Raw genomic sequence first — 8,290 nt, forward strand, 5'->3', positions numbered from 1 at the left:
ATGTATAGTGCTCACAATACTGTGGTAATTTGATGTGTTGTAGGTTCCCTGTCTGGGGTGAATAGAAGAGTGTGTTGTGTCTCCTCAGTTGCTAAACCTGTCCACATTCTGAGTGAAGGTGTAACTTATTTCTTTCCTTTTCTCCTATTTCTCATTTTGGACATAGACCACAATCTGACTTTTGCTTTTCCCAACATTCTAGACATCTTATACTGGTGGAGAGCATCCCGATTATCAAGTTGCTGCTCACAGAGTCCCACTGTCTTGTCTCCTACTTTCACCTCTGGCTCAGAAAACAAAATTTCAAATTTTTTTCTTCATCTCATCTTGGCAGCTGCCAAGATCTTTGTCTACTGTCCCCTCCCCCACTCAAACTTCAATGAAGTTATTCCTGAGCTTTCTCCTGAGTTCATTTATTAATTTTTAATGTTCAAAAATCTGTATGTAAAAGAACCTAAAAAGTAAGGCAGACTAATTTGAGGATCACTAAGTAACCTAGGACTCAATTTGCCTTAGGCAGTACTTCCATCCTTCTAATTATAATGTACCTGGCAACCTGATTACCATCAGTTACACATACTCTGCGCACATATGCTCTGGACGATATAAACCTAGCAACTCCAGCCTCCTAATTCCTTTAGGTTACATATGCATCCCTCTCTAAGCAATTGAATAGACTTCTCCTGCCCTAGCAACACTATCTTATTGGCTGGGCAGAATAAAGTCTCATCTGGTCTGAACTGGTTCTGTATGTGTAAACAAAAATACAAACCATATCCTTAAGAAATTGCTAAAGAGAGGGGCTGGAGAGATAGCTCAGTGGTTAAGAGGACTGACTGCTCTTCCAGAGGTCCTGAGTTCAGTTTCCAGCAACCACAGGGTGGCTCATAACCATCTGCAATGTGATCTGATGCCCTCTGCTGGTGTGTTTGAAGACAGTGAAAGTGTATTCACGTACATAAAATAGATAAATAAATATTAAAAAAGAAATCGCTAAAGAGAATCCTCTATTTACCATCTTATGCCAATGCACAATTCAGAGTTCTTAGGATTAAAATCAGACAGATGCATTAGGGGGAAGAGCATGAACAGTATAAAAATGATATGATCTAATCAATCAGAATGGAACCATACTTAATACATATTTTCATAATCAAACCTTCATTCTCTTGAATCTTGAGTTCTTGAATAAAAGAAATCCTTAATATTTTTGTGTCTAGGCAGCTGCTCTCTAAAAATGCATGATAACCAGTTCTGTCTTTGCTTCAAATATGTATTTTTCCTATATGTTTATAATCTATGCAAGCCTATATTTTAGGTGCTTAAGTAAAAGGCTAAGATCTTAACCAGTGATAACAAAAGAGTCTCTCTGTATCCCACTGACATTTGCACCATCAGCTACAATAATGCCTGGGTGCTGAGACAATGTGTCTCTTCCTGGTCGATAAACACATTAATGTATGGGCAAGACTGTGGTGTAGTATGTCATCATGAGAACGGACACTGTATTGCCTCTATTATTTCGTTGATCGCCCTGATTTGTATCTACTGTAGTAAAACTAAATTTAAACAGAGCTATTTTCGAAAATCTGTGAGTGAACTGTGTTGTTGACAACTTATTGATCCTAAGGAAGGCACAGGAATCTGTACTGACTAACTGACTATAAATTTGAGGATGCAATACAGAGATCCAGTCTGAGTATCTGCTTTACCTGGCTTGACTGTCAAAATTTAATCAGGATTGCGACGTTAATACTTATGTGAGTGTCTAGCTTGCTGGCTTACTTAACAGATTATTTCCCACCACATAACATATCTATGGGTTCTCTGGGAGCTTAACACCATACACCTCAATCACAATCCCTTCCCAGTCCTTCCAAGTCTGCCCACCCCCTTGTGACTTCCCCACCCCATAAAAGCCATAAAACAAAACCTAGGAAAAAAGTCCAGTTTATGTTATCTATATACTGACTGGGGTATGGTCACACTCTCAGCGGCTGCCCCTTATGTAGAACTGAGTCCTTCCCCTCCTACACTGTGACAGAATCCATCAGTTCTGGAGAGCTACTCTTTGGGATCTCCATCACACTTCTTAAGAATTCTCTTTGGTGTGTTCCTGTTTAGGTTGTTATAGTTTTTTGGACTGAGTTGCAAATCTGGTTCCCAATCTCAGGGAGATCACTCTTTCCAGGCCAATGAGAGCATGATGCTCTTGTGAGAATTGCTCATCCAAACATGTGCAGTTGGGCCAATTAGACAAATTGCTTATTTTTTTTAATTCAACATTTTCCCCCCTATATCCTGACCACATTTTACTTCCACAGAATTTTCCAACACAGGTATAAATAAAACTGCTTTCTTTATCATTAGACCCACCTCATTTTTATTTAACAGATGTCAATATAAAGAATATTTAATTCTCAAGTTTACAGAGAGGAATGGAAATAGAGATTCTAATTCCAACTAAAAATTCTATTGAAAAGGCTTTTTAAAATTTTTATTATAATTGCTACAATGAAAGAGAGAGAGGAATATAAAATAGATAATGGTGGTCATGGTTGCTGCAGTGCCCAAGAGACAGGCAGGGCTTCTTCAGAGGGAAATGCTGGTTATCAAATAAATGCAATTGGAGTGGTTCTCATGTGTGACCAAGCGAGGTGCATGAATGTCCTGACTCTTTAGCTCTTTCCCTGTTCTCCTCTTTGTCATGTGATTATGTGCTTGGGGAAGTATATTTCCTTATTCTTTGAGTTTAGGTTGATCACAGGATGATAAAATGGATGTAACTGATGAATGGGATGTTATCAGATGAGTGTAACAGTCTTTGCACTGTCCCTTTTCTCGCTCCACTGTCACCTAAGCCAGTCATCTAGTTCCAAGAGGAGGGAAACACAGAATGGACTCATTCCCACACGAACCTTAGAAGCAGCTGACTTTCTCCTTTCTCGTGCAGTTTTAAGAGACACATACCTTCAACTTGTTGCCATTTCTTATTGTTAATGTGATGGAGCATGACTTTATATTTGAATTAGTCTTACTTCTTCTGTGAGCCTATTATTAATATATTAATATGCTTTACTCATTTTTTTTGGACACTCAATCTTCCAAAAGATTTTGGATGTTAAGGACATTTCACTTTTTTTAAAACTGGCACAATATTCCTATATTTTTCTATTTTATTTTTATCCTTTGTTGAGGAGATTTTGGAACCTAATAACAAAATCATCATCGTTCTAAATTTTATCTGATTTTTTTGTAATCTTTTGCCTGTCTTGCATCTGTATGTCATGCCTTATTTAGGAATGTTTCTACATCCAAAAAGCACAGACCATCCACAAAGCACAAGACCATCCACAAAACAGAAGATCATCTATAAAGCACAAGGTCATTTACAAAGCACCAGATCATCCAGTCACAGCATCTACAACACTTGTTCTCACCTTTAAAATATTCTCACTGTTATGGACTTAGCTTTGGAATAAGAGGCTAGATAGGTTTCTTTTTTACCCACAAATATTTGGTATATTTCCACAAATACATTTTTAAGGTAATTTATTTTTCTTTAAAATTTAAAAATGGGGCTGGAGAGGTAACTCAGCAGTTAAGAGCACTGTTTTTCCAGATGACCAGCATTTGATTTCCAGCACCCACATTATGGTCCACATTCATCTATAATTTCAGGTTCAGAAGATCTGGCACCCTTTTTGGCTTCCATAGACATCAGGCACATATCTTTTGCATAGATATATTTGTGCAAGTACAAACATCTATATACATAGAATAAAAATAAATAAAATCTCAAAATTTTGGACTAGATTAAATTTTCATAATTAGTTCTCAACTCAAAAATTATGCATTCTGTACCACTGATTTTCAATTTCTATTGAATCAAATTGCAAGGACACTTATACAATTAGCATTTTTAATGATTTAAAAATATTTTAATTCATTTTGTGTGTCAGTGCTTTGCCTGCCTGCATGCCTAGTACCCATAGAGCCTGGAAAAGTTGTGGGAACATCTGGAACTGGAGTTACACATGGAACTGGAGTTACACAATGTGGGTGCAGAGAATCTATCCTGTGCCATCTGAAAGAGCTGCCGTTGCTCTTAAGCCATGAGGTGCTTAATCTCTCTATTATCTATAGTTAATATTTTATAAATTCTTATGTTCTCTGGAATTATACAAGCCACTAGACATTTATTTCTCTATGCCATATTTAAAATAACAGAGTATGTATAAAAATGAGACTCTTAATTGGACATCTAATTTCAAGTGGTGAGCCACAAACTTTACACAAATGAGTGACATTAGTTAGATCAGTGGGTTGTATTTATATATTTGTTCATTTATGTGTGTATATGTAACAAAGACAATTAAAGAAAAAGAGGCTGTGTATTTGATAGGAAGCCATGAAGGGAGAAACACTGGAAGGATTGCAGAAGGAAGGCAGGGCACAATGAACACATGGTACATACATTTAAAGAAAATGATCACAATGGCCTATTAAGAATGAGATAAGAGGCCGGGCGATGGTGGTGCACGCCTTTAGTCCTAGCACTTGGGAGGCAGAGGCAGGAGGATTTCTGAGTTTGAGGGCAGCCTGTTCTACAGAGTGAGTTCTAGGATAGCCAGGAATACACAGAGAAACCTTGTCTCGAAAAACAAAACAAAACAAAACAAAACAAAAAACAAAACAAAAAAGGGTGTTTGTTAAATGATAGAGGTTGGTGTTTGTTGAGTATAATGTAAAATCAAATACTGTGCTGGTGTAATAGTAAAAATCCAATAAGGGTTTAAAAAAGTAAGTGAACATGTGGAAATATTGCAACTGAAATGCATTAGAAAAAGCTTCAACTCTTTTTTTAAATTAATTTTTATTAGATATTTTCTTTATTTACATTTCAAATAATATCCCCTTTCCTTCCAAAAAAAAAAAACCCTATTCCCTCCCACTCCCCTGCTCACCAACCCACCCTCTCCCTCTTCCTGGCCCTGCGACACTGGGGCATAAAACCTTCACAGGACCAAGGGCCTCTTCTCCCATTGATGACCAACTAGGCCATCCTCTGCTATACTTATGCTGCTGGAGCCCTGAGTTCCACCATGTGTACTCTTTGGTTGGTGGTTTAGTCCCTGGGAGCTATGAGGGTACTGGTTAGTTCATATTGTTGTTCATCCTAAGAGGCTACAAACCACTTCAGCTCCTTGGGTCCTCCATTCTTTGGTGTTTTCCAAGCCTGAAGTAACTTCAGTTTCCAATGGTGATATAACTTCATATTTTTAAATCTATTGCTATATTTTAGTTCCTCATAGCTTAGAATGGCATTGTCTTAAGTTCTATTATAGTTTTACTAAGTATTTAAAAACACAATACTAATCACTATTGAAATCTACATTGGCAACTTAATCTTAAGAAAATGTACTACTATATAGGAATAAATTTTACAATGAATTTATCAATATCATGTAACAGCATTTCCTGAACTTTTATATAATTAGATTATTGACTCCCCAGTCTTTAAAAGTAATAATTCCATCCACTCGCAGCTAAGATTAACATTAAAATGCTTAGGAGTATTCTGAATATTTTGATTCAAGGTTTGAAACAACTTATATATTTCAGAGCAAATGTGACATCAACAGAAATCTTTTTTTATACTATGAGTGTATTGCCCTTAAGGATGATAACTATTTATCTTGAATAGAGAGAGACTGCCAGAGTAATTTACAGTTGAGGAGTGTTCCGGATTAACTCAAGTGTTTCAACAGAAATGTTCCTTCAGGTTCTTTTCCTAACCTCGGGGGATTTGCCCGTTGTTTGCCTCACATTTTGTTTTTGTCCATGTCTTGAGAAGTGTTAATATGTTCCTTGGACTCACCAAGTTTTATTCATAACATTTTCTTTCTCTTTACTGCTGTTACTTCAAGCTACACACAGATGTCTGCACTAAGGCACACAGTGTCATAATTCAAAAGTTAAGGCTGACTTTAGTAGGGATCTTAAGTGAACTAAATTTATCAATAAGCAAAATTAAATGTAGATAATTATCAGAGGAGTGAAACTAGGAAAATTCTTACCCCTACTCACTCTATAATTTCCCCACTTTTGTGGTCACAGTGGTTAAGTGTACAGCTGGGGAGGGAAATGTGGACGGGGAAGGCAACTGACTCCTTGCACGTGGCTGCCCAGATGTACTTCTCAGGGATGTGGGGTCAGCTCTTTCAGAGCAACTCAGCTTATCTTTTTGTTTAGAACAGTGATGAAGAAGCAATGCAACATTATTTGTTGATGTGTTCATCCATTCTTTCCTTTGGTCCTGTGTTAAGCAAGAGATACAAAGTCCCATAATTGCAGTCCTCAATGCCATAGTACTATGGATGTAAGTCCATAGAGGAATCACAGAACAGAGTAATCCTAAATTGGTGTGATACATTTATAAGCACAAGATGGTATAGGGATATACAGATCAGCCAAATCCTGGTCTACAATGCTATGCCCTTCTAGAGAAGGTCATATCTGAGATGTAAAGAAAATGCAGATAGACCAGAAATTACACAAGGTACTTTACACAATAGGCTTCCGAAGCTGGACATAGCCTGATTACAAGAGCATGTGCACAGGACAAACAGGCTCTGCAGATGTGATTACAAAAACCATTTTGAAATGGAGAGATTATTCTCATCTGAGTAAGTTTAATATAACCACATCAGTTCTCGTTAGGGGAAGGGAAGAGAGCAACATCCAAAGAAGATGTTATGATAAGGGAAAGAGAGGTTGCATCTATCCATATCCATGATAGAGAGATAATCTGGACTCTAGATTATAGAGAATACTATTTGCATGAGAAATGAGAAAATCAAGGAATGAATTCCCTAGAGACTCCAGAACAATGCAGTCCAGTGAACACTTTCATCTTTAGCCATCTATGATTTGTTTTGGATACTGACTCCTTGATACATAGGGGATACATTTGTTCTGTCTATAAATGACACCCTTTTTGCAAAGGAAAAGTTAATTTTGACCATTGGAATTTCCAGATTTCATCTGTGCAGGCCCCATGCATGCGACCACAGTCTCTGTGTGTCCAGTTCTCTTTGGATTTGATGTGATAATCCTTAGCTAGTGTGATATGTGTATATATGAATTTGTGTTTGTATGTGTGTTAATTCTTTTCTAGATCCTTGTAGAATTATACCTTTAATTATTATAGTTAAAAATTGCCAAATGCAAAGGAGCTAAAACAATGCAGTGGAAAAAAGACAGCATTTTCAACAGATGGTGCTGGCTCAACTGGCGGTTAGCATGTAGAAAAATGCAAATTGATCCATTCCTATCTCCTTGTACAAAGCTCAAGTCCAAGTGGATCAGGGACCTCCAGGGATCTGTATCAAACCAGATACATTGAAACTAATAGAAAATAAAGCAGGGAAGAACCTTGAGCAAATAGGCACGGGGGGAAATTTCCTGAAGAGGATGCCAATAGCTTATGCTTTAAGATCAAGAATTGACTAATGGGACCTCACAAAGTTGCAAAGCTTCTGTAAAGCAAAAGACACTGTCAATAGGACAAGTTAGACTCCAGAGAACCAAATAGCCCTATTAAAAATGGGGTACAGAGTTAAACAAAGAGTTCTCAACTGATGAATACCAAATGGCTGAGAAGCACCTAAAGAAATGTTCAATATCCTTAGTCATCATGGAAATGCAAATCAAAACAACTCTGAGATTCCACCTCATACCAGTCAGATTGGCTAGAATAAAAAACTCAGGTGACAGCAGATGATGGAGAGATTGTGGAGAAAGAGGAACACTACTTCATTGCTGGTGGGATTGTAAGCTGGTACAACCACTCTGGAAATCAGTTTGGCGGTTCCTCTGGAAACTGGACATACTTCTACTGGAGGACCCAGCTATACCACTCCTGGGCATATACCTAGAAGATGATCCAACATGTAATAAGGACACATGCTCCATCATGTTCATAGCAGTCTTATTTATAATAGCCAGAAACTGGAAACAACCCAGATGTCCCTCAACCGAGGAATGAATACAGAAATTGTGGTACATCTACACAATGGAGTACTACTCAGATATTAAAAACAATGAATTTATGAAATTCTTAGGGAAATGGATGGATCTGGAGAATATCATCCTGAGTGAGGTAACACAATCACAGAAGAACACACATGGTATGCACTCTCTGATAAGTGGTTATTTGTCCAGAAGTTTGGAATACAGGAAGAACAACCCACAAACCACAAGAAACTCAAGAAGAAGGGAGACCAAA

Source organism: Mastomys coucha, unplaced genomic scaffold, assembly GCF_008632895.1.
Source record: "Mastomys coucha isolate ucsf_1 unplaced genomic scaffold, UCSF_Mcou_1 pScaffold8, whole genome shotgun sequence".
Taxonomy (NCBI): domain Eukaryota; kingdom Metazoa; phylum Chordata; class Mammalia; order Rodentia; family Muridae; genus Mastomys; species Mastomys coucha.